Source organism: Podarcis vaucheri (genome assembly GCF_965113315.1).
Source record: "Podarcis vaucheri genome assembly, chromosome: 2".
Lineage (NCBI taxonomy): Eukaryota > Metazoa > Chordata > Lepidosauria > Squamata > Lacertidae > Podarcis > Podarcis vaucheri.
Window position 1 is genome coordinate 22341870 of NC_138760.1, and position 25306 is coordinate 22367175.

A 25306-nucleotide genomic window follows, 5' to 3' on the forward strand; every position below is an offset into this window, starting at 1 on the left:
TAAGTAATTCCAAACACTGATGGAGCGCTAACATCCCAGGAGGGAGGCTAGACTCAGGCATTGTCTAATGCATTAGGAAGCTAATATAAGAAGGATTTGCCACAATTAGGAGTAGAGATTAGGAGGGAAGCGTGCAAAGTGTTTGACTAATAAAGAAAGCCTCTCCCTGCCCCATCTTTCCCACATGCAAAGTAGCAATTTTGTTCACTCTCTCAGCTGTTTAGTTTGTCCCTCTATTGCCATAATATCAGAGTATGTCTCCAGACCGTGGGTGGAACTCAACATACGAGTGCTAAGGCAAATGTTCCTTCAGAACAAGGATTTCTGCTTGGGCAGCAGAACATTCTCTCCCTGTCCTCCATAAATAGCCTCTGAATCTTCCCAGGAGTAGGAGGACAGTATAGATTTGGAACAGTGGTTTGCAGAGGGACACAGTTCAGAAGGCAGAAGCTGGGAAATACTGGATGGGGAACAGCTAGGAGAAGAAACACTGGGAGGGAGAGGGTTAACAGATTCATGGTCTCTGGACAGCATTCATCCGCTCTTCCCAAGGCCAAGAAGAGCTGAGAAAGTGGCAGAACAGAAAGCACGCAAAGCACAGAGGGGACAAGCTCAGATTACAAGACGTAGAAGTGACGTGGAATAATAAGGACGTAAGGGGTGGAACCCTTAATTGGGAGCACCGCCATTTCTAGGAGATGGGTTCTTTGTTCTCCTACTGTGATTATTAAAGTTTCTAACTGGTAGGAAGACTCCCTTTTCTTTGTTCTGCTTATCTACTGTCACAGGGAAGGAAGTGTCAGGAGCTCGTCCTTCTCTCAAATAGGACCCTGGCAGAGACACATGCCCAACTGGCATATTCCCTCCCTCCTGGTCAATCGTTCAGGAGCTCGTTCGTGATGCCTGAACATCACAGCGACCGATACCAACAGACATCAGCACACTTAGGGATCCGCAGAGTCTTCACAGCTTGCGTAACAGACCTCAGCAACCCAGCATTTTGGCTAATCTACTTTATTTACATATAAAGACACACGGAGCACTGCAACATGGCTCCCTCTCTCTCTAGCATCAGACAGCAAAGAGAAAGAACAAAGGACAATAGTCCCACTTTACGGAACACAGTAACACAAACATCCTGTCTCTGTCATTTCCCACTTTGTGGAGTCAAACATACACCGTCATGTGATAGACAAAAATCCCATGACTGCAATCATGGAACAGGAATTCTAACAGGAAGCCAATTCCCTGAAGCCTGACACTAAGTGGGGATTTGAACCCTGGTCTTCCAGGTCCAGCACTCTAATCATTACACCGCAATTGCTCTCTGGAGAGGTTGCATGTGGGAGAAGGAGAGAGGGAAGTCCTGCTTTTGCAAGCAGAACTTGTTATGCTGATGGGACTCATCAGTAGAATGCCACTTGGGTACTGGCATATCTTTTGAATGTTCAAAATCTTGCCGACGCATAGAATTTTGCATTTGGAAGGGACCCCAAGGACAATTTAGTCCAACCCCTTACAATGCAATGAATAATTTTTAGTTTAGACATTCAAATGTTGAACGCAACATTCAAATTTAAATTCTACCTCAAGGCTGAGTGTGATGCAGTGCAAGCCTGGTGCTTGTGTCTACTCAGAAGTAAGCCCCATTAGGTTCAATAGACTTACTCCCCAGGTAATCCACACACACAAGATTGCAGCCTTAAATACATTGGCACCTCTTGATTGTTATGATTTCGGTAGGCGTCAAATTCGTAATCAGATAAACTGTCAGCTGTCAAGTACTGTCAAGTTTCAAATCCCATCGCAAATCAGTAAACAGTGCCGTGCACTAAACGCTGCTGCTTGCCAACTGTCAAGTGTTGTTAAATGCTACCAGATATTGATTTCAAACATCAGATGTCAAATGCAGATATCAAATATTGGGTGAACATTTGGCAAATGGAGAACGCCATGTAAATGTTGCAGACTGCCAAGGATCTCACTTGAATGAATGTTCCTCCACACCAAAACAACAACAAATCACCAAGATTGCTGCAGGTCAGAAACTGTCAGGTTGGGAAGAAAATGAGGTCAGGATTCTTTCTCCTAAGAGCTAGCTTTTTATGCAGAGAGAATTACGGAGATGGAGAAGCATTCAGTTATTCAGTCCCCCACCTGCAGTATGAAGTGGTACAGGCCAGAGATGGGTTTGTTGTTGTTTAGTTGTTTAGTCATGTCCGACTCTTTGTGACCCCATGGACCAGAGCACGCCGGGCACTTCTGTCTTCCACTGCTTCCCGCAGTGTGGTCAAACTCATGTTAGTAGCTTCGAGAGCACTGTCCAACCAACTCCTCCTCTGTCATCTCCTTCTCCTTGTGCCCTCCATCTTTCCCAACATCAGGGTCTTTTCCAGGGAGTCTTCTCTTCTCATGAGGTGGCCAAAGTATTGGAGCCTCAGCTTCAGGATCTGTCCTTCCAGTGAGCACTCAGGGCTGATTTCCTTCAGAATGGAGAGGTTGGATCTTCTTGCAGACCATGGGACTCTCAAGAGTCTTTTCCAGCACCATAATTCAAAAGCATCAATTCTTCGGCCATCAGCCTTCTTTATGGTCCAGCTCTCACTTCCATACATCACTACTGGGAAAACCATAGCTTTTACTATACGGACCTTTGTTGGCAAGGTGGGTTTAGCATCTCCAAAAGAGCTAGGCCAGGTAAGAACAGCCATGTTGGATCAGACGAAGGTCTATCTAGGCCCTGATTCCTCTTCCCCACAGTGTCCAAGCACTGGAAAGCCCACAAGCAAGAGTACAGCATTTCTCCCATGGCTCATCACTACCAGTGGATGATATTTAGAGGTCTTCTACCTAAAAAAAATTGAGGTTTAATTTCGCTATCATAAGAAGAGCCTGTTGAATCCAGCTTATACTTTTCAGATATATACATTTCAGCGATTTTACAATCATTTTGACATTTCAAAACTCGACTTCCTTCCCCCTCTTTCTGAGGTTCCTTAAATTTATTTTTACTATCTTCTGCATATCCAAATTCACTTAATTTACTCACTTATTTATCTTCTTTAAATATATACTCTTATGTAACTGCAGGTTATTACAATAATCCTGCCAGTGTTTTTGTCTGGATGGTGGCAACACGAGAACGGGGCCTTCTCTGCAGTGGCTCCCCATTTATGGAACGCTCTCCCCAGGAAAGCTTGCCTGGCGCCTTCATTACACACCTTTAGGCACCAGGCAAAAACGTTCCTTTTTAACCAGGCCTTTGGTTGACCTGATCACATCCAATGCCCTTTTAAAATGTGGCTCTTGGGGGGGGGTGCTATTGGGTTATTGTTTTTACTTTGATTTTATATACAGTGGTACCTCAGGTTAAGAACTTAATTTGTTCTGGAGGTCCATTCTTAACCTGAAACTGTTCTTAACCTGAAGCACCACTTTAGCTAATGGGGCTCCTGCTGCCGCCGCGCCGCCGGAGCCCGATTTCTGTTCTTATCCTGAAGCAAAGTTATTAACCTGAAGCACTATTTCTGAGTTAACAGAGTCTGTAATCTGAAGCGTATGTAACCCAAGGTACCACTGTATATAAATTCAATTAATAATAATAATAATAATAATAATACAGGCAATAATACCGGCAATCAACACTAAATTGCCTTGTGCTGTTCTTTTCCCACTGTGCTCTCCAACAAATAGTCTGGTGGCTACCACACACAGGGACCTGACTTCTGGTTGCCAAACAGTTTGGAGGTTTGTAAAAAAAATATAAATAAATAAGCCACAGCATCTTTTCCATCCCAGTGCCAACACTGGGTTGCAATTGGCCCTGCCTGGAGTTTTACCTTGGGAGGCAAGACAGAACCTTTCCACTCCATGATTGCAGGCCTCCTTGACATGTCATCTTTGTGCATCATATATTATAAATAAAAGGACCCCGTGAAGATGAACGTGGTTTGTCTCCCGCTGCCCCACCGTAGGCCAGCAGATGGGAAGAGAGACATCATCTCGCCCAACCGCTGGATCCGGGGAATGATTCACAATTCACTCAGCGTTCCCACCCCTGCCCCCCACATACACACCCTCAAGGCTTCAAAGCGCCCCGTGGATTTAATCATGGGGGGAAATTTAACTACAAATTGTTTGTTACAGCTGATAAGCAGTTGAGTGAGAGTCAAACTGTGACTATGTAACATCTGAGAGTGCTTGCTGGCATAAAAAAACAACATTTTTCATTCAAGCTTTAAACCCAGGCTGCCAGTATAGCTTGCTAGCTTGAAACAGCCTCCCAAAGAAGGGGGAATGTGCAGAAAAAGAATTGCACTCTTGATTGAGGGATTGTGGTGAAGATGGAGGCGTGGGAGACATGGCAAAAAAGCGTGGCACTTCCTGTTTTGTGCCGCCACCCCCCAGCGAGGCTTTGTAAGGCCTTTTCCTTAAGAGAACCCCTCGCAAAGTCTCCCTGCCGGGAGGGAAGCAAAAGAAGCTTCTCTTGAAGGAGAGGTAAAGTTAAAGAGACCCCTGACTCTTAGGTCCAGTCATGGCCGACTCTGGGGTTGTGGCGCTCATCTCAATTTATTGGCCGAGGGAGCTGGCGTACAGCTTCTGGGTCATGTGGCCAGCATGACTAAGCCGCTTCTGGCGAACCAGACCAGTGCACGAAAACGCAGTTTACCTTCCCGCCGGAGTGGTACCTATTTATCTACTTGCACTTTGATGTGCTTTCGAACTGCTAGGTGGGCAGGAGCTGGGACCGAGCAACGGGAGCTCACCCCGTCGCGGGGATTCGAACCACCGACCTTCTGATCGGCAAGTCCTAGGCTCTGTGGTTTAACCCACAGCGCCACCCACATCCCTTGCCACATCTACCCCTACCCCAGGCAAGCAGGGGGTGAGGCTTTGCAAGAGCTTCTCCTGGGCAGAAAGCCCAGGCAGAACCTCACACCCCACCCCATCACTGGGGTGGCAGCAGGGTGGCCTCAAAACACGCGCGCGCGCACACACACACACACACAAAGTTATGGTTCAAAATGAAATGAAATCTTCTATGAAATATCTGTGAGATGGCCAAATCTGTGCCCTCTATTTGCAAATAGGATGGAGGGCACAATCCACATACAGTGTACCTAACTTAAAAATGGAAAGTGTAATACTGGTGGACAACAAAAGAGGTTTAAAATCTTGAAAAAACGTAGTATAAAAACCGGTACAGATGGGGCTCACCCCAATATAAAAAACGACCACTGGAAAACACTGGCCTGAGAGTGCTCCAGTTGGAGAACTGCCTTTACCAAAGGTGTCATGGGCTTTGAAGATGCTTGAACTCAGGACGGAAGGGAGAAATGTGCTAGGAGGAAGGCACATTTACATAATTGAGAATCGCAGAGCCAGAGACAGAGAAGTTCAAAGCGTTAACATTGAGATGTGGAAAATATGGAAACAACAAGAAGAGGCAGGGTTGAGATTTGGAGATATGCTTCAAGGTCCAGACTATGGGAAACCCCCCAAAAATTAATAATTATAATTTGGATGATAATTTGGTCTTTTTTATTTTTTATTGGATTATGATTTTATATGTTAATTGGATGTTTTTTACTGGAAAATTAATAAAAACGATTTAACAGAAAAAGAGGAAGGCACATTGGGCAAACCCTCACCATGATCAACTCCTGTCCAGAAACTTCGGTCCCCACTGTGGAAGGACGTGTCACTTACGGACGAGTCACTTACAGACTCACTGTTAAAACCATGTTCATGGAAGACAATCTTACTCGGCTTCGAGTGATCGCCAAAGAAGATGATGACTGGCCCCAGAAAACCCTGTTGCTCCCCCTGCCCCTCAGTAAGGCCACCTGAAGGAAAAGACTGAATTCACCTTGCCATAGTGATTTGTGGCCATTGCTAGCCTTATGCTCCATGAATTTTTCTGATCCTCTTTTATAAAGGGAGCACGGCTCATAATTTCCATGTGCTAAGCAGTATTTTCTTTTTCTTCTTCCAACATTCAGCTTCACTGAATGGCCCTGAGTGTTATGAGAGAGGAAGCCAGTGTGGTGTAGTGGTTAAGAGCGGTAGTCTCGTAATCTGGTGAACTGGGTTTGCTTCCCCGCTCCTCCACATGCAACTGCTGGGTGACCTTGGGCCAGTTACACTTCTTTGAAGTCTCTCAGTCCCACTCACCTCACAGAGTGTTTGTTGTGGGGGAGGAAGGGAAAGGAGAATGTTAGCCGCTTGGAGACTCCTGAAGGGGAGTGATAAAGCGGGATATCAAATCCAAACTCCTCCTCTTCTTCTTCTTCTTCTTTTTTTTCTTCTTCTTCTTCCTTTCCCCCTATTCACTATCATTCTGCTCCTACTTTCTCTCCAAATGTTTCTGAGCAGCAGAAGCACGTGTGCCAAGAAGATAGTGCCAAATAGTTCAGGGAAGGGAGACTCACTGCTTTAATGCTGCATTCATATCTGCATATATATATATATCTCCAGCTTCCAGCAGGGGACACAGAAAGTTCAGTGTGCAGCAACTCTCTGCAGTATTCCAAAGGGAGCATGTAATCACTGAGGTCTGAAATAACTTGGTCTCAGCATCATAAAATTCCTGCCATGGTGGCAGGTTGCGAGTTGCCCTTCTCAACAAAGGGTTAATGTGCTGTTAACTCTCACTTCAGGTCAATGGAGCCGATTGAAATCCTTATTAAGCTCAGTAAACTGTGTCCAGAAAACAGGAATGCTTTGGCTTGGCTTTTTTGTTGTTGTTGTTGTTAACTAAGGAACAAGTTGAGATCAGTCTTAATTCCCCTAAATTAAGGGTGCGACCAGAATTAGATGCCTGGTTTTGGATTGGGGCAGCTATTCCTCAGGCAGCCCCAGCCTTTGTGACTCTGGGATATATTTATTTATTGGTTTTATATACCTCCCTATGCCCGGAGGTTACAGGGCAGTTCTCAGAAAAGATCGCAATATATAAAATAAAAATAAAAACAATAACCTGATAACACCCCACAAAAAAGAGCCACATTTTAAAAGGGTATAGGATGTCAAACAGGTCAGCCAAAGGCCTGGTTAAAAAGGAATGTTTTTGCCTGGCACCTAAAGGTGTGTGATGAAGGAGCCAGGCAATCTTCCCTGGGGAGAGCATTCCACAGATGGGGAGCCACTGCAGAGAAGGCCCCGTTCTCATGTTGCCACCCTCCGGACTTCGCAAGGAGGAGGAACACGAAGGAGGGCCTCAAAAGATGTTCTCAGGGTCTGGGAAGCTTCATATGGAAAGAGGCAGTCCTCTTTTTTATAAAAATCTTTATTATAAATTTCAACACAATAATTTTAACAAAATACATCATCCACATTGTTTCTCCCCCCTCCATTTTTCCCTCTCCCCCCCCCTAAACATTTCCTCCAAGGAGGTAAAAGTAGAATACATGCACACACCTATTTCATCTTCAGAACAACCCGGTGAGATAGGTTTAGCTGCAAGAGAATGGCAGGCACAACCCCACCCTGTCTGCAGCCTCATAGCCATGTGGGGATTGAAACCCTGGTCTCCCAGATCCTAGTCCAATCACTCTAATAATAATAATAACTAATTTTATTAATTTTATTAATTATACCCCTCTCATCTAACCACTACATTACACTGGCTGTCCTATAATGCATCATTAAATTTCATGACTCATGGTATATGATGGCTTAGGGCCCTCGTATTTACGGGACCCCCTCTCCTGGTATGCCCCACAGAGGACTTTAAGGTCCATGAATAATCATAGTTTAGAGGTCCTGGGCCCTAAGGAAGACAGATTATCCTCCACCAGGGCCAGGGCCTTCTCAGTGTTGGCTCCGACCTGGTGGAATGCTCTGTCCCATGAGACCAGGGCCATGCAGAATTTAACTTCCTTCTGCAGGGCCTGTAAGACAGAGCTATTCCACCCGGCTTTCAACTTGAACTTAGCCTGATCTTTTATTCCCCTTCCTTCCCTCCTTCTCCCCTTTTTATGAAGATTACCCGCTCTGGAATCCCATAGCTAATTCTCCCCTGGTCTCCACGCTGGCCCAAATAGGACTAACTTAGCCAGCTGGCCCTGGTGATCATCTATTGTTTATTGGATGGATTTCCCCCCTAAATTGCTTTTTGAATTCTGAATTTATTGTTATTTTATTGGTATTTCATGCTGTTTTTTGTTGCATCAATTAACTGTTTTAAATTTGTTGTTAGCTGCCCTGAGCCTGGTTTTCTGAACCGGGAAGGGCGGGGTATAAATAAAAAATGATTATTTATTATTATTATATATGTGAGATATAGCTATATGTGTGTGATATATATATATATATATATCACACACATATATATATGTGTGTGATATATATATATATATATATAGCACCAGCCTGAAGATGACGAGTGAGACCTCGTCGAAACGTCGCCCAGACACCCCGACTCTTACACGGGAAGACACCCGAAGACACCAAAACCTGCATATATATATATATATATATATATATATATATATATATATATATGCATATATATATATGCAGGTTTTGGTGTCTTCGGGTGTCTTCCCGTGTAAGAGTCGGGGTGTCTGGGCGACGTTTCGACGAGGTCTCACTCGTCATCTTCAGGCTGGTGCTTTCGGCTTCTTGTTACTGGAACAGAGCAGAATCTGGTGTTTGAGTTCCTATAAATACTGTTGAGGGGTGTGGTGTATAGCCTCCAACGTTCTGGGCAGAGAGGAAGTTCCTAGATTAGTGTGCCTTTTCTTCTTTTGTTCCTTAATTACTTGAGGGATATCTTGAGTGATTTCATGAGTGATATTCTGAATACCACTGGGTGGGTCATTAAGTGTAGATTAGTTGCTAAAGCTTTCGTGTCTTGACCTCTTGAGCTTGTGAAGAGTTTTTCTGAGAAGATGGCTGTGCTGCATTTAGTTGTGCTCTGGCTTGGCTTCGTGTATAGGGGCGAGCTGTGATTTTGTGCCTTGTGCCAGCCAGATCTGTGTAGGGATTGCAGGGGGGTGCAGCATCCGGAGGTGCCACTATAGTTTGGCTACTGGATGGAGTCTGTAATATGTCTGTGGAGAGGGTCTGGGTTTGGGTCTGGTGTGGTTGATTGGTGACGGCGTTCTGTGTGCCTCTGGTTCTGGTGTCGGTTTTTGTGGGGAGGGCTAATTTCCAGATGTCTGGCAGGCGGGACGTGTCGTCACGCTTGTTCATGTTGTGAGGGTGTTTCTCTATCTCGATGGCTTCCATGATTATTCTCTTGTGGTGATGTTCCATGTTAAAGAGCAATTTGGAATCTGCAAAATTAATTTCGTGTCCTGTTTCTTTCATGTGTTGGAAAAGAGAGGAAGTTTTTTCTTCTTTTTTGACGGCATTCTTGTGTTCTGCGATACGTGCATTTATTCGTCTGTTTGTTTGTCCAATGTACGTGGCTGGGCAGACTTTGCAGGGTATTTCATAGACCCCTTGGTTTTCCAGCTGGATTTTGTCTTTTGGGTTTCTGAGGATATTGGCTATTTTTTGGTTGGTGCAGAAGGCTGTTTTGATATTGTGTTTATGGAGGATTTTGCTAATTTTGTCTGTAGTGCCCTTGATATAAGGAAGGAGGGCCATGCCATTGTTTTCTTCTGTGTCTTGGTTTTTGGGGGGTGTTTCTTTTTGGATTAGCTTCGTAACCCTGTTTTTCTGGTATCCATTGGCGATTAACACATTTGAGAGATTCTGTAACTCAGTTGTCAAGTGGTCTTTGTCAGCCAGGCGTTTGGTTCTGGAGATGAGAGTCTTGGCTACGGAGTTTATTTGTGCAGGGTGGTGGTGTGATTGTGCATGTAAGTAGCGGTTGGTGTGTGTTTTTTTCCGGTAGATAGTGTGTCCTAGGGAGCCATCAGGTTTTTTGTAGATTAGGACGTCAAGAAAGGGGAGTTGGTTGTTGTCTTCTATCTCCATAGTGAATTGTATTTTGGGGTGTAGGCTGTTGAGATGTGTGAGGAAGCTATCTAGTTTTTCTTTCCCGTGTGGCCAAATTACAAAGGTGTCGTCAACATATCTGAGCCAAAGTTTGGGTTTGTGTTCTGACTTGTCTAAAGCATTGGTTTCAAAGTGTTCCATGTACAAATTTGCGATGACCGGTGAGAGGGGTGATCCCATAGGTGCTCCTTCTATCTGTTTGTATCTTTGTCCATTGTGGATGAAGTACGTGTTGGTTAGACAGTGGTTGGTCAGGTCCAGGATGTATTTGGGGGGATTGTATTTGTTTTGGATGGCTGTCAAGGCTTCATTAATGGGTACTTGAGTGAAGAGAGATACAACATCGAAGCTCACAAGAAGGTCATCGGGATGTAGGTATTGCTTCTTTATTGTTTCTATGAACTGGAAGGAGTTAGTAACGTGTGAAGCGATGGATTCTGCATAGGGCTGAAGTTGCTTAGCGAGAAATTTAGCGAGATTTTGTAGAGGTGAGCCTATGGAGCTGACTATTGGTCTGAGTGGTGTTCCTTCTTTGTGTATCTTGGGGAGACCGTAGAGTTTGGGGCATCTGGATGATTTTTCTCTGGGGATGATTCTTAGCTGGATTTCTTCACTGATAGGAGAGGCTTTTATTTTGGATTTGGTGGTTTTTTCCAGATAGGTGGTGGGATCTGTTTTTATAGGTTGGTAGGTAGGGTCTTGGAGTAGATTTGATAGTTTTGCTTGGTAGTCCGATGTGTTCATCACAACAGTGGCGTTGCCTTTGTCTGCTGGGAGAATGATTATGTTGTTGTCTTTCCTCAGGTTGGTGAGTGCTTTCTGTTCTTCTTTGTGTAAATTGCTTCTGGGTGGTTTGCTGGAGCAGAGGATGTTGGTGACTTCAAGTCTGATTTTATTGGCTTCATCTGGGTCGATTTTGGTCAGGCTAGCTTCGACTCCGCATATGATGTTTTCCGTGGGGATGCGTCTCGGGGCGACTGCAAAGTTGAAACCTTTGGAGAGTACTTTGGTTTCAGTTGGGGTGAGGATCCTGTCTGATATGTTATGTACTGTTTGTTTCATGGGTTGTTGTGGAGGGTGGCTGGGCTTCTGGCGTTTTTCTAGTTTGTAGAGTTTGTTGGTGTGTCTGTCTGTCTTATGTGAGGTCTCAGTTTCAGCTCTCCAGACGGCTAGTTGTTTGCATTTGTCCCAGAGTGCAGGGTGGATTTTGTTGCATAGTTTGAGGTGAAGAGTGAGCAGATCTTTGTTGGTTTGGTTTAGTAGGTATCTTTTCTTATGTATTTCGTTTCTGATTAGGGATAGTTCAGTTCGTTTCAGGATCCTTTCGGTAGCTGGGGTTTTAGAGTGGAATTTAAGTTGGAAGCATGTGGGAGTTAAGTTGTTGTCTCGGCAGTTGCGTAGGAACAGGAGATCACATAAGATGGTGGCTCTTCGGATTTCTAGTTTCTCGTAGGTTCTTGTCAGCTGGAAGGTTTCCTCCCCGTAGAGGTGAGATATTTGCTTTCGTAGATTTTCACGGGTACAGGAATGCAGGTTTTGGTGTCTTCGGGTGTCTTCCCGTGTAAGAGTCGGGGTGTCTGGGCGACGTTTCGACGAGGTCTCACTCGTCATCTTCAGGCTGGTGCTTTCGGCTTCTTGTTACTGGAACAGAGCAGAATCTGGTGTTTGAGTTCCTATAAATACTGTTGAGGGGTGTGGTGTATAGCCTCCAACGTTCTGGGCAGAGAGGAAGTTCCTAGATTAGTGTGCCTTTTCTTCTTTTGTTCCTTAATTACTTGAGGGATATCTTGAGTGATTTCATGAGTGATATTCTGAATACCACTGGGTGGGTCATTAAGTGTAGATTAGTTGCTAAAGCTTTCGTGTCTTGACCTCTTGAGCTTGTGAAGAGTTTTTCTGAGAAGATGGCTGTGCTGCATTTAGTTGTGCTCTGGCTTGGCTTCGTGTATAGGGGCGAGCTGTGATTTTGTGCCTTGTGCCAGCCAGATCTGTGTAGGGATTGCAGGGGGGTGCAGCATCCGGAGGTGCCACTATAGTTTGGCTACTGGATGGAGTCTGTAATATGTCTGTGGAGAGGGTCTGGGTTTGGGTCTGGTGTGGTTGATTGGTGACGGCGTTCTGTGTGCCTCTGGTTCTGGTGTCGGTTTTTGTGGGGAGGGCTAATTTCCAGATGTCTGGCAGGCGGGACGTGTCGTCACGCTTGTTCATGTTGTGAGGGTGTTTCTCTATCTCGATGGCTTCCATGATTATTCTCTTGTGGTGATGTTCCATGTTAAAGAGCAATTTGGAATCTGCAAAATTAATTTCGTGTCCTGTTTCTTTCATGTGTTGGAAAAGAGAGGAAGTTTTTTCTTCTTTTTTGACGGCATTCTTGTGTTCTGCGATACGTGCATTTATTCGTCTGTTTGTTTGTCCAATGTACGTGGCTGGGCAGACTTTGCAGGGTATTTCATAGACCCCTTGGTTTTCCAGCTGGATTTTGTCTTTTGGGTTTCTGAGGATATTGGCTATTTTTTGGTTGGTGCAGAAGGCTGTTTTGATATTGTGTTTATGGAGGATTTTGCTAATTTTGTCTGTAGTGCCCTTGATATAAGGAAGGAGGGCCATGCCATTGTTTTCTTCTGTGTCTTGGTTTTTGGGGGGTGTTTCTTTTTGGATTAGCTTCGTAACCCTGTTTTTCTGGTATCCATTGGCGATTAACACATTTGAGAGATTCTGTAACTCAGTTGTCAAGTGGTCTTTGTCAGCCAGGCGTTTGGTTCTGGAGATGAGAGTCTTGGCTACGGAGTTTATTTGTGCAGGGTGGTGGTGTGATTGTGCATGTAAGTAGCGGTTGGTGTGTGTTTTTTTCCGGTAGATAGTGTGTCCTAGGGAGCCATCAGGTTTTTTGTAGATTAGGACGTCAAGAAAGGGGAGTTGGTTGTTGTCTTCTATCTCCATAGTGAATTGTATTTTGGGGTGTAGGCTGTTGAGATGTGTGAGGAAGCTATCTAGTTTTTCTTTCCCGTGTGGCCAAATTACAAAGGTGTCGTCAACATATCTGAGCCAAAGTTTGGGTTTGTGTTCTGACTTGTCTAAAGCATTGGTTTCAAAGTGTTCCATGTACAAATTTGCGATGACCGGTGAGAGGGGTGATCCCATAGGTGCTCCTTCTATCTGTTTGTATCTTTGTCCATTGTGGATGAAGTACGTGTTGGTTAGACAGTGGTTGGTCAGGTCCAGGATGTATTTGGGGGGATTGTATTTGTTTTGGATGGCTGTCAAGGCTTCATTAATGGGTACTTGAGTGAAGAGAGATACAACATCGAAGCTCACAAGAAGGTCATCGGGATGTAGGTATTGCTTCTTTATTGTTTCTATGAACTGGAAGGAGTTAGTAACGTGTGAAGCGATGGATTCTGCATAGGGCTGAAGTTGCTTAGCGAGAAATTTAGCGAGATTTTGTAGAGGTGAGCCTATGGAGCTGACTATTGGTCTGAGTGGTGTTCCTTCTTTGTGTATCTTGGGGAGACCGTAGAGTTTGGGGCATCTGGATGATTTTTCTCTGGGGATGATTCATATATATATGAATGAGAGAAAGGGGTCAGTGGCTGCAATTGAGCAGCTGTACTTCTTTCCCTGCCTGAAGGTTATCAGCTCTGACAGGAGGCAGGGCTGCCCAGCGAACCATAAGCCTCACTCTGAGAGTACTTAGCGGTTTGCTGAGTTGCCTGCCAAGGCGATTCATGACCGGTTTGCATGGGGAGAAATAAGACAGCGCTGCTGAGGAGGGCACATAGACCCTTCCAGCAATAAAAAACAGCATTAGGCAATGCAAACTCATCAAAATAGGCCATGAAACAGCCCATAAAAGAGATGAAACAATATGAGAGGCATCATAATGGAAATAAGTACAGTATCATTTGCACCTCTCAGGCATATCTCATTGGCTGGCTCCCAGGTTGAGACACACACACTCTCTCTCTCTCTATCTCTCTCGCAGCCACTTACACCGTAATCCCTCTTATCCAAGCATCCTCAAAGGTAAATGGAGCCTGACACAACAACATAGGTTCATCCCAGGTATGTATCTCTCATGGTAAAATTGGGATCAGAAACCGAAGGCTCCAGAGCCAAACTTGCTCCCTTGAGAAGAACAGAACCAGTTTCTCTTGCCATACACATACTGTGCCACCTTATCAGTGCAGAGGGAAGAGATTAGAGGTGGACGGTTTTGGTCCTCATTTTCCCCATCTTAAATTCAGCACACCTCATTTTTTGCAGCAACTTGCAAAACAAAATAAAACCCATTGAAAATTTGTCAGCATTTGGTTGATTATGCGGAACGAGCAAAACTGACCAGTAGAATCCGAAATCAGGAGGAAGCAAAATTCCAAAAAGATTGGAGTAAATTTATGGAGTACATAAATAATAACTGTAGAAATCTGAAGACTCTGCCAGGACTGAAATAAGTATTACGATGTAGATAGGATTGGATACAATGAGAAACTGTGGAAAAGTAACTGACATAAGAAAACCTGTTGAAGGGAGGGAAGGAAATCAATGCTCAGCAGAGTGTGGGTAAATGATTGTTGAATTTTACTGTATTTTGTTTGTTTGTATTAAATGAAACATTAATTAAAAGCATTTTTTAAAAAAAGAAAATTTGTCAGCATTTTAGTGCAAATTTCTCCTAATAAACACCTTTTTTCCACATAGCTTTGACTAATGTACACAAACCATCTCCCCGAATATGGTGCACTTTTTGTTTGTTGTTTTACCCAAAAAAATATATTCATTTTTACGCAGACTTTCCCCGAATATATGCCTTCTTCTGTAAACATTGTTTGGAGAACTGTGATGCAAAATTCAGAGAAGCTTGAATTTCAATGGATGGCTGTGCTTCGGTTCTTGGATTGTTTTAGAAAGGATGGATTTGATAGATTTGTCTTTAAATGCAAACTGAATCAAACTTCTCCCTCATCTCTACATGGGATGCTAAGAAGACCTGAAACAAATACCAATGGGATTTGTCAGCAGTTCACTTGGAATGGAGGTTGTGCAGAGGATAAGCTAGCCCACCATTCTCCATCTCCCTTTCCCTCCCTCCCAAATCTCTCACTCCTGAAATTAGCTGTAGCTCATGGTTTTAAACAGGGGCCAGGATGAAACAAGGGTCGAATCTACGCTGGTCGGTTCTAACATTAAAAAATGCATTATAAAAATGCAACACCAGAGGGTGCTGCAGAGCAGCAATCCATCAGCAATGGGAAATTGCATTGAAAGCCATATAGCATTTTTAAAAATAGCTTTTAATAGCCCTTTTACAGATAACTGCAGATCCAGCCAAGGTGTGGCATCACGAGGCTGAAGGGAAATAGATGATGGACCCCAGGGGGTTCAAAACTCCAGTTCACATCCTCCTTATATAAAGATTTCACATACATCAGTACAAATACGAATATGTAAACATACAGTGGCTGGGATCCAGATCCTGTTGTTCCCACTGCCAGCTATGGCAGATGGAGCTCTCTGAGTGCACGGCACATTTTGCTCAGTGATTGCTCACATGGAGGCAGTCTGGCTTTCCGTGCGAGCCTGACTGCATCGCTCCAACCCTAGAAATTAGCCTCTAGCTATATCATAAGAATCTATTAATATTCACCAACCAACACCAATTAAGGGAATTGCATTTCAAAGTTTCAGTCTTAATACAGATTGTGATCGTTAAGCCTGAATACTAAAAGCCGCTTGGCAAAATTCAACAGAGCGGCATGTCACAGCAAGGAAGCCCCCAGGAGAGAATATACCTGACCTTTCCTGGTCGTATCATTTACTTTGCCTGAGGATGTTTAACTTGATATGCTTACAGTCTTTGGATTGGCAAGCCATTTTCAGTTCCCCTTTTCTTGGAAAAGCATTGTGCCTTTACTTTTAGTGTTCCTATGATGATGATGATGATTATGATTATCCATACAGCTACCCTGTGAGGTGGGCTAAGCTGAGAGTGAATGACCAGCTCAAAGGTGTCCTGTGAGCTTCATGACTGAACCTTAGGCTGGATCTACACTGACCTGTTTAACATCATTTCCCTCTATGGGATGCAGGTGGCGCTGTGGTCTAAACCACTGAACCTCTTGGGCTTGCCGATCAGAAGGTCGCAGTTCAAATCCCCGTGATGGGGTGAACTCCCATTGCTCTGTCCAAGCTCCTGCCAACCTAGCAATTCAAAAACACACCAGTGCAAGTAGATAAATAGGTACCTCTGCGGCGGGAAGGTAAACAGCATTTCCGTGTGCTCTGGTTTCCGTCCCGGTGTGCCAGAAGAAGTTTAGTCATTCTGGCCACATGACCCGGAAAGCTGTCTGTGGACAAACACCGACTCCCTCGGCCTGAAAGTGAGATGGGTGCCGCAACACCATAGTTGCCATAGTATTTCCCCCATTAGATACGCTGTTCTAAAACGTCACAGGGCATACTTGCTAATTAAAACGTTTTCTACCTTGTTTTCCCCCCCCATCAAATGTAACTAATACCTGGCCACACATTTTCCAAAATTCTGTTTCTTTCCCCACTGCTGGTCGTGGGTTGCTCTGCCCCACCCTCTGGTGTCACATTTTAATTCTCCCTCCCTCCCTCTATTTCCTTTGTTACAACCCCTCCAATACCAGCTGGGGGGGTAGAGTTTGAATGCAGCAAAAAGAAAAAAGGGAAAACATTACATGAGGACATATGAGCAGTGTTTCATCGATATAGCAGCATAAAATGATTAAACATTAAGCAATAAGAAAGTCAAGGCGATAATACATTATGCAGGTAAAAGTGTGACATCATGTCTCCATCTAGGTTATCAAAACCATTCCTTAACATTAAAAACCACGAGTGTACATCTGCCTTTGGTCTGTTCAGATTAAGGTATAAACTCTCTGGCCCATACTAAAGTACACAAGCTGTTATTCAATAGTGCCTTGATATTAACCACTTCTTAGCAGTTCTTATCACACATGAAATCCCGCTCCCTTGCTTTAAATGTCCAAAGCCATTTTCCATATTTGTAGAGCAGATCTCTAAAAGACACAGAATAAACTCCTAGAATAAACTCACCCCTTCTTCCCTGGTGGGGAAGAGAATGACATTTTGTGGGTCGCCTCAAGTGCCAAAACGTCTGGAACCAGCCCTGCCACAAATCCTGATTGTGCCTTGAGGGCTCTGCTAACCTAGCTTATTAGGAACCAAGAACATTTGTTCTCTTGGGTGCAGGTATTAAAGAACTGCTTAAAACGCATTGGTATCAAGCAAGTGACCTCGACTCAATGGGGATGTGCTATCACAGGAAGCTAGTTGTGGATTTAACTCGATTGCGCCAAATTAAGGATAGGCATGAACTCCCAGCAAAGGAATTATAAGTAATCAGCCATGAGGAGGAAGGCTTTGCTTGTTTTGTGTACCATCCCCATTCTCTCTCTCTCCCTCTTTCTTTCTCTCTCTCTCTCTCTCTCTCTCTGAAAACAGAAAATTGATAGCAAGTCCACAATACCTTATTGTCCCTGGGTGGTTAGAGCCTTCCAGATTGTTAAGGAGTCAGGGGTATTGTTGTCAGCCAGATGATGAAATGCTAACAATTTGTCGGCACGTTTGCGGGGAGTGATGGAAAACGTTATTTCAAATGTCGGGAGCAGCGGTGCTTTTCACTAGTGAGGAGGAACACTGGGCAGATTTGATGTAACCCCTCCACGGATAAACATACTGTATGGGAACACAATTCCCACCAATATTATCCCATCATAGATCCTCATGCCTTTGCCCCGCAAGGCTCTCTGAGCTCTTAGAAAACCTGTTCAGTAGCAGCATCTGTTCCTCCTGACTACCTTCCCTTCCAGTCCTGGTCAAATGGGACTTCCAGCAGAGGAGCAGTCTTCCTTCTGAATCTCAGATCACGAGAAGAGCCAGGGGCTGGTAGTCACCGGCTTCATGACTTTCCAGAACAGGGCTGAGGAACCACAGTCCAGAGTGCCAAATAGAGACCAAATAATAATTTATAATAATAATACTTTATTATTTATACCCCGCCCATCTGGCTGGGTTTCCCCAGCCACTCTGGGAGGCTTCCAGCAGAATATTAAAATACAATGATTCCTCAAATATTAAAAGCTTCCCTAAACAGGGCTTCCTTCAGGTGTCTTCTAAAAGTCAGATAGTTGTTTATTTCTTTGACATCTGATGGGAGGGCGTTCCACAGAGTGGGTGCCACTACCGAGAAGGCCCTCTGCCTGGTTCCCTGTAATTTCGCTTCTAGCAGTGAGGGAACAGCCAGAAGGCCCTTAGAGCTGGACCTCAGTGTCCGGGCAGAACAATGGGGGTGGAGACACCCCTTCAGCTATACTGGGCCGATGCTGTTCAGGGCTTTAAAAGTCAGCACCAACACTTTGAACTGTGCCCGGAAACGTACTGGGAGCCAAGGTAGGTCCTTCAGGACCAGTGTTGTATGGTCTCAGCGGCCACTTCCAGTCACCAGTCTGGCTGCCACATTCTGGATTAGTTGTAGTTTCTGGGTCACCTTCAAAGGTAGCCCCATGCAGAGCGTATTGCGGTAGTCCAAGCGGGAGATAACTAGAGCATGCACTACTCTGGCAGGACAGTCCATGGGCAGGTAGGGTCTCAGCCTGCGTTCCAGATGGAGCTGGTAGACAGCTGCCCTGGATGCAAAATTGACCTGCACCTCCATGGACAGCTGTGAGTCCAAAATGACTCCCAGGCTGCTCACCTGGTCCTCCAGAGGCACAGTTACTGTCCTTTCTTGTCAGGATTCAACCTCAATCTGTTAGCCGCCATCTATCCTCCAACCACCTCCAGACACTCAAACAGGACCTTCACCACCTTCACTGCAGAAAAATGGGTTTATATGGTGCACACCACAAACCAAAAGGCAGAATCAAGTCACCTTTACTCAGAATTGCCTCTACACTGACTGGCCGTGGCTCTCCAGGGTTTTAGACAGGAGTCTTTTCCAGGCTTTCTGAGAGATGTGAGAGCTACAACCTGGGACCTTTTGCATGCAAAGCGCCTTCCCTACCACTGAGATGTTCTGTAGATCCTGTATCAATATAGCACACACATTAAAGGTGAATGAATCAGCAGCAGTGAAGCAGGAAAGAATCAATCCAGTTTGGTTTCTCTTAGTTTCTCATTTTCCAGTCTCGGTTTGCCCTATTTCTGTATCAGTTTTCAGGATTATTATTTTTTAAACACACACACCAAAAGAAAAAGAAACCAAGCTGCAGTTTCATGCACATTTCTTCTCATATGCCCATTTTGCAAACTAATTCCCCTAGTATAATGCATTTTTCATCTTGATTCCACTAATATACACATGGGGGGGCACTCACCCCAATATAGTCATTTTCGGTTGGCAAACGACACTGTAAGATATGGGGAAGTGTTACTTTAGAAAGATGGCTGCATTTTTGTTTGTGGGCTGCAAATTACGTGTGTTTGCCTTAAAATGCAAACCTAATACTAATTTTCTCCCCCCCCCCCCCGCCCAACATTAGCCACTCGCTTTGGGGTGATGGTCAGGGAAAGGCAGGAAACAGCAAGGAGTCCTCTTTAGCCAGAGGAGGGCGGTTGACCACGTTCACATCAAGTTCTCCATCCAAGGCTCTGCACAATTTCCCATCATGATGGTAGCAGGAATGAGCATGAAAAGAGCATTCTACCGAATGAGGCATCTCACAGCGCAAATTGCTCAGCTCCATCTAGCCAGAGCATCGAAGGGAGAGGTTTTTATGCACCATCCTTTGGGAAATATTGGAAGCACTCAGGCACCAGTTTACTTGAACCTTGGTATGTCAGGACAGTGACGCTTCCATAAATCTTCATTAAGGCAACATGCCTTAATCTATTATCTCCGACCGTTTGGAAACTCCCAGAGGCTGGAGTTAAAGTGCTAAACGGCGGCGGCAACAGCCAACGGGGGACAGATAAAGTTGCAGAGAGCGCCTTGAGAGTTTGAGCAATACTCCGCTCGAGCCATCCATGCATGTCTGACAGCTGAACAATGGCTGCCATATAGCCAGGGTCCTTTGCTGTTGCACTTAGTGCTGTGCAGCAGACAGGAAGTTGTGTAGCTGTTGGATCAGGGAGGGGGAACCTGCCCCCCCTCCAGATCTTGTTGCACTGCAACTCCCATCAGCCTCACCCAGTAAGCAAGGATGATGAGAGCTGTAGTCTTCTTCTTCTTCTTTGGCGATCACTCATCGCTGAGTAAGATTGTCTTCCATAAACACAGTTTTAACAGTGAGTCCGTAAGTGACTGTGGAGGCCAATTCTGGATCCACACGTCCTTCCACAGTGGGGACATAGGTTTCTGGGGAGGAGTTGATCACGGTGAGGGTTTGCCAAGCATGCCTTCCTCTTAGCACATTTCTCGCTTTCACGCCCCACAGAATCCTTTATCGGACTACCCTTCAATATGTGGGGCAGGTGATGGTGCTTCCTCCCCTCTTTCATCTACAAAACAATACCAATGCCAATGCCTAACCGCCAATACCAAGAAAGTTGTGACGATTAGCTACGAGGTAGGTGAAAACCAAGTGGCTGGTGCCAATTTGCCAAGTGGAAAAATTCCTACCAGGTCCCTCAATGACGACCAACCGAGGTCCATAGCAAGGCCAATGAACAAAAATCTTAAAGGGGTGGGAGGGTCGGAAACGGGAGCAGCTGAGGCGGCAAAAGAGGGAGATCCCCGGCCGTGACACACCCCAGAGTCAGCCGATTGGCTGGCCAGGGGGTGACACGGCCAGGGATTCCCTCAATCGCATGGAGGCTGAGCTCCAGCCGCTGTGCACATGGTGGGGGCGTGAAGCCCACAACACCACCTCATTTGCAGGGCGGAAGTGGTTTTATGCAAAACTGTAGAAAAGGTTGTGGGAAGTCGAAGGACTGTTTGCAGATTTGCTCAATGTGTTCCCGCCTCCCCCTTCAGAAATAAAGACACGAGACACCAGAATTTGAGTTAATGGGTCAAATTAGGCCACAACTTTATTGATTACAGGAACTGAGCGGTATTGGCTTAGGCATTGGTCCTAACAATTAACCGGCTTCAGCCTGCTTACTTGAAGACCGGCAAGGGTTAACCACCAGTAGGGGGAGTCCTGCTGAGGCACGTCAACTAGGAGCTCACCCTGGAGTTACCGCTCGGGTGCGTGCCGTGGGCCCACACCTCCATAGGCTTAGGACAAGGCCACGCCCCCCCAGAATCCTTTAACGGACTACCCTTTGTCTTGGGGGAAGGTGATGGCATTTCCTTCCCCCCCTTCATCTGCATAACAGAAGATCCATACCCCTACCAATGCCTAACCGCCAATACCAGGGAGTTGTGATGGATTGCTACGAGGTAGGCGGAAACCAAGTGGCTGGTGCCAATCTGCCAAATGGAAAAATTCCTACCAGGCCCCTTGACCGCGACCGACCGAAGTCCATTGCATCATCAGAGAGCCTATCCTAACGGGTGGGAGGGACGGGAAAAACCTGGCTAGCTGCGGCTTGGGAAAGAGGGAGACTCTCGGCCGCGCCATACCTAAATGCGTGAGGCCACGCCCCCCAGGCCAACCGATTGGCTGGCCCTGGGATGGCACGTCCGAGGATTCCCTAGCAGCGAGTGTGGGGGAGGGACGTGAAGCCCGCAACCCCACCTCCTCTCTAGCTCGGAAGTGGCTTTCTCAAGAGATGCAAGTTTAAAAATGCAGTTTTTCTTTGCGCATAATCTGGGCACAGAGTTTTAATACTGAGCTAGATAGACCACCAGCCTGGCTCAGCACAAGGCAGCTTGTGTGTTTATTCAATGTGTACATACAAATATGTGCATTTCAGAGATGCGCCATGTGCTTGTGTTGGCATTCCTGGACAACTGGCCCTGCCTCCTTTGCACCTCCAAGCATGAGTCATTTACCTTAAAATACCGTATTTTTCGCTCTATAAGACGCACCAGACCACAGGACGCACCTAGTTTTTGGAGGAGGAAAACAAGAAGAAAAAAATATTCTGAATCTCAGAAGCCAGAACAGCAAGAGGGATCACTGCGCAGCGAAAGCAGCAATCCCTCTTGCTGTTCTGGCTTCTGGGATAGCTGCGCAGCCTGCATTCGCTCCATAAGACGCACACACATTTCCCCTTACTTTTTAGGAGGGGAAAAGTGAGTCTTATAGAGCAAAAAATACGGTAATAATAATAATTCTGGTGGTTTTGTGCTAAGCACCTGCCTATTAATTGGCTGCAGCCATCTCGAAACATCTGTCATTCCCACCCCCACCCCCTTAATAACTCGGTAATTAAAATCCAGCTGAGAGCTCTGTTGAGATTTCTGGGTAATTAGGATATGATAGAGGCATGTGAACAGCAAGGTGTTTTGTCTAGCGGTAGAGACCATAGTTCAGTGGCAGCATGCATGCTTTTCATGCAGAAAGGTCTCGGGTTCAATCCTTGCAATCTCCAATTAAGACAATCAGGGATTTATTTAAAACTGTTTATATCCAGGAGCAAGTAATAGAACAGGCATCCGCCTATGAACACTTCCAGTAAAAGCAGGCCATGCTGGGTTAAGATGGTCAAATGATCCGATCTAGAATATCAGGCAGCCATGGTTGCTTCCCAGATGTTTATTGGCCCAGAGATGGAAAGAAGATAAGGTCCTAACCAGAGAAGAGTGCTGGTGTGTGTGTGTGTGTGTGTGTACAAAAACTAGATTTTTTTAGTGACTTGCCTAAGATCCTGGACAAGACGTCACCAGATGTATGGCAGCCCTAAAGAAACCAGGTATAAAAAATCTAGGGGGTTGAAAGTTTCAATGGAGGAAATTGAAGGCCTGCTAAGATGTATAATACTGAATCAGATAAGTGCTGGAGATCCAAAGAGGTGGAGGGAACATTCTTTCACATGTGGTGGAATTGTAAAAGGGTAAAAGAGTATTGCGAAAAAATCCATAATGAATTGGAAAAAATGTTTACAAGTACTTTCCCCCAAAAAAACCCCAGAGTCCTTTCTGTTGGGGATAATTCAGACTGAAATTCCCAGGCATCAAAAAATGTTATTTATGTATGCTATTACTGTGGCCCGTGTTTTGTTAGCTCAAAAATGGAAAACGATCGAGGTCCCAACCAAAAAAGAATGGCAACTTAAGCTGACAGAATATGTGCAGCTTGCAGACTTAACATATAGTATAAGAGAACAAGAAGAACATACATTTAGAGAAGCTTGGAAAATGTTTATGGAATATATGGGAAATAATTGTGTACAGCTGAAAACGTTGGCAGCATTAAGATAAATTCAACAGTGTAAATAAGTTTTGATGGATGCAATAATCATGGAATACTTAATGGTTTAGTCTTTGTAAAATATGCAGGGATTTATGATATGGAAAATGAACCATGGAAAGAGAAGAAGGAAAGTCAATGATATTTTAAGGACATTAAAAATGAGTATTTTAAATTGTAAAACAGAAAATTTAATAAAAATTATGTAGAAAGTTTCAATGAAGGAATGATGGGATGTAGAGCTACTTAACTTTTTAGCTTCAGAACATATATATTTTCTGCTCAAAATTCCCATTACTCTTTTTCAATTCCCACGGGGAAACAAGATACATGTAACTATATTTTTTCTCTTGTGGGCTGAATAAATAATCTAGAAATTGCAGCTCTGTGAGGGGAATAGGGGTCTCCGAACAACTCTCAGCACCTTTAACAAACAACAGTTCCCACAATCCTTTAGGGGAAGTCATGCTGTGATATTACAGACAAGGTCTGCAGATGTCTCAATGAAAAGGCTGGACCTCCACACACCTTTTAAGAGAAGATAACAAAAATTAAGCCCCTTGCTGGATTTGAGAAGATATTGTGGTCTCTTCGGGTTCTTGTGAGTCTTCCAAGGCTCTCTTAAGTCAGGCGCTTGATGAAGGAGTTAGCCCAAGACCCGCAAAGATATTTGTAGCTATATCATGCATCAGTAAAACTGTCTCTGCCAAGGTCTATCTGAAGAGCTCATCTGTGGCCAAGCATAACAGGGAATGAAATGTGTATCGATTAATAATGCACCGTCTCTTTAAGCCTGTTCAAGGGAGGTGAGGGTGAGGGCATTTGGAGGCGGTTGGGGTGGGGATATGAGAGAGGTTTTCATCATCGACTTTTTAAAACAGTGTTGGCAAGCAGATTAAAGCAGTCTTATAAACAAAGAGTAACATGCGCGCCATATGGAATTTGAGGGACTCTCTACATGCAGCCCAGTGGCCTCCCTCCAGGACCCTCTTAGTGGAATTAATCAAAGCTGCTTTCAAAGTTTAACTCTGAACGTGCTTCTGAATACATTTGGGCATCTCTGTTGTTCTATGCGCCTCTCTTGTCCTAATTGTTCAGTGACTCAGTAAGGGTTCCTTTGAAACATTGGCTTATAGAGAATGTGTATATACATTTTCATTGGCACCTGATATATTACTAACAGAGGAACTACTCTATTCCGAACTTAAAAATGGAAAGCGTAATGCTGGTGGTCAACAAAAGAGGTTTAAAGACTCTCTCTCAAAGCAAATCTTTTTTTCTTTTTTTTAAGTATAAACACCAACAACTGGGAAACACTGGCCTGCGAGTGCTCCAATTGGAGAACAGCCTTGACCAAAGGTGTCATGGGCTTTGAATATGCTTGAACTCAGAATGAAAGGGAGAAATGTGCTAAGAGGAAGACACAAAGACACACTTGGCAAACCATCACTGTGATCAACTCCCACCCAGAAACCTATGAATTGGCCACCTGCTTTGACTCTGAGGAAAAGTGTTAGAATGTGGTACTCAGTACAGAATTCCGTTTCCACTTATTTTGTAAAAGCTAAGTATCTAGTCCTTATGATTATGAAGACACACACACACACACATATATATATACTACTGAGTTGAATTGGATCCAAAATCCAATCCAGCTCCAGGTGGAAGTGAATCTACAACCTGATTGGCCTACAGGAGAATCCCGGAATTAGCCAATCATGTGCAGCCCAATGTGTAAATAACGTATATAAAGCAGATATTGTGGGGGAACTTCCATTCCTCCTCACCACTATGAGCTGAATAAAGAGCATGAAATCCACTCTCGACTCCGAGTATATTTCAATACACACACACACACAATGGTACCTTAGGTTAAGTACTTAATTCATTCCAGAGGTCCGTTCTTAACCTGAAACTGTTCTTAACCTGAAGCACCACTTTAGCTAATGGGGCCTCCCGCTGCCGGAGCACGATTTCTGTTCTCATCCTGAAGCAAAGTTCTTAACCCGAGGTACTGTTTCTGGGTTAGCGGAGTCTGTAACCTGAAGCGTCTGTAACCTGAAGCG

General features: G+C 44.7%; 1 long non-coding RNA gene across 1 annotated transcript in view; it reads right to left on the minus strand.

Annotated features, from left to right (window-relative positions):
* Positions 1-25306, minus strand: part of LOC309526641 — a 173693-nt gene that overhangs the window by 50265 nt on the left and 98122 nt on the right. Inside the window, exon 2 of the long non-coding RNA XR_014216772.1 lies at positions 25157-25282. This is a non-coding gene — a long non-coding RNA (uncharacterized lncRNA). The remainder of the gene's footprint in view (positions 1-25156; positions 25283-25306) is intronic.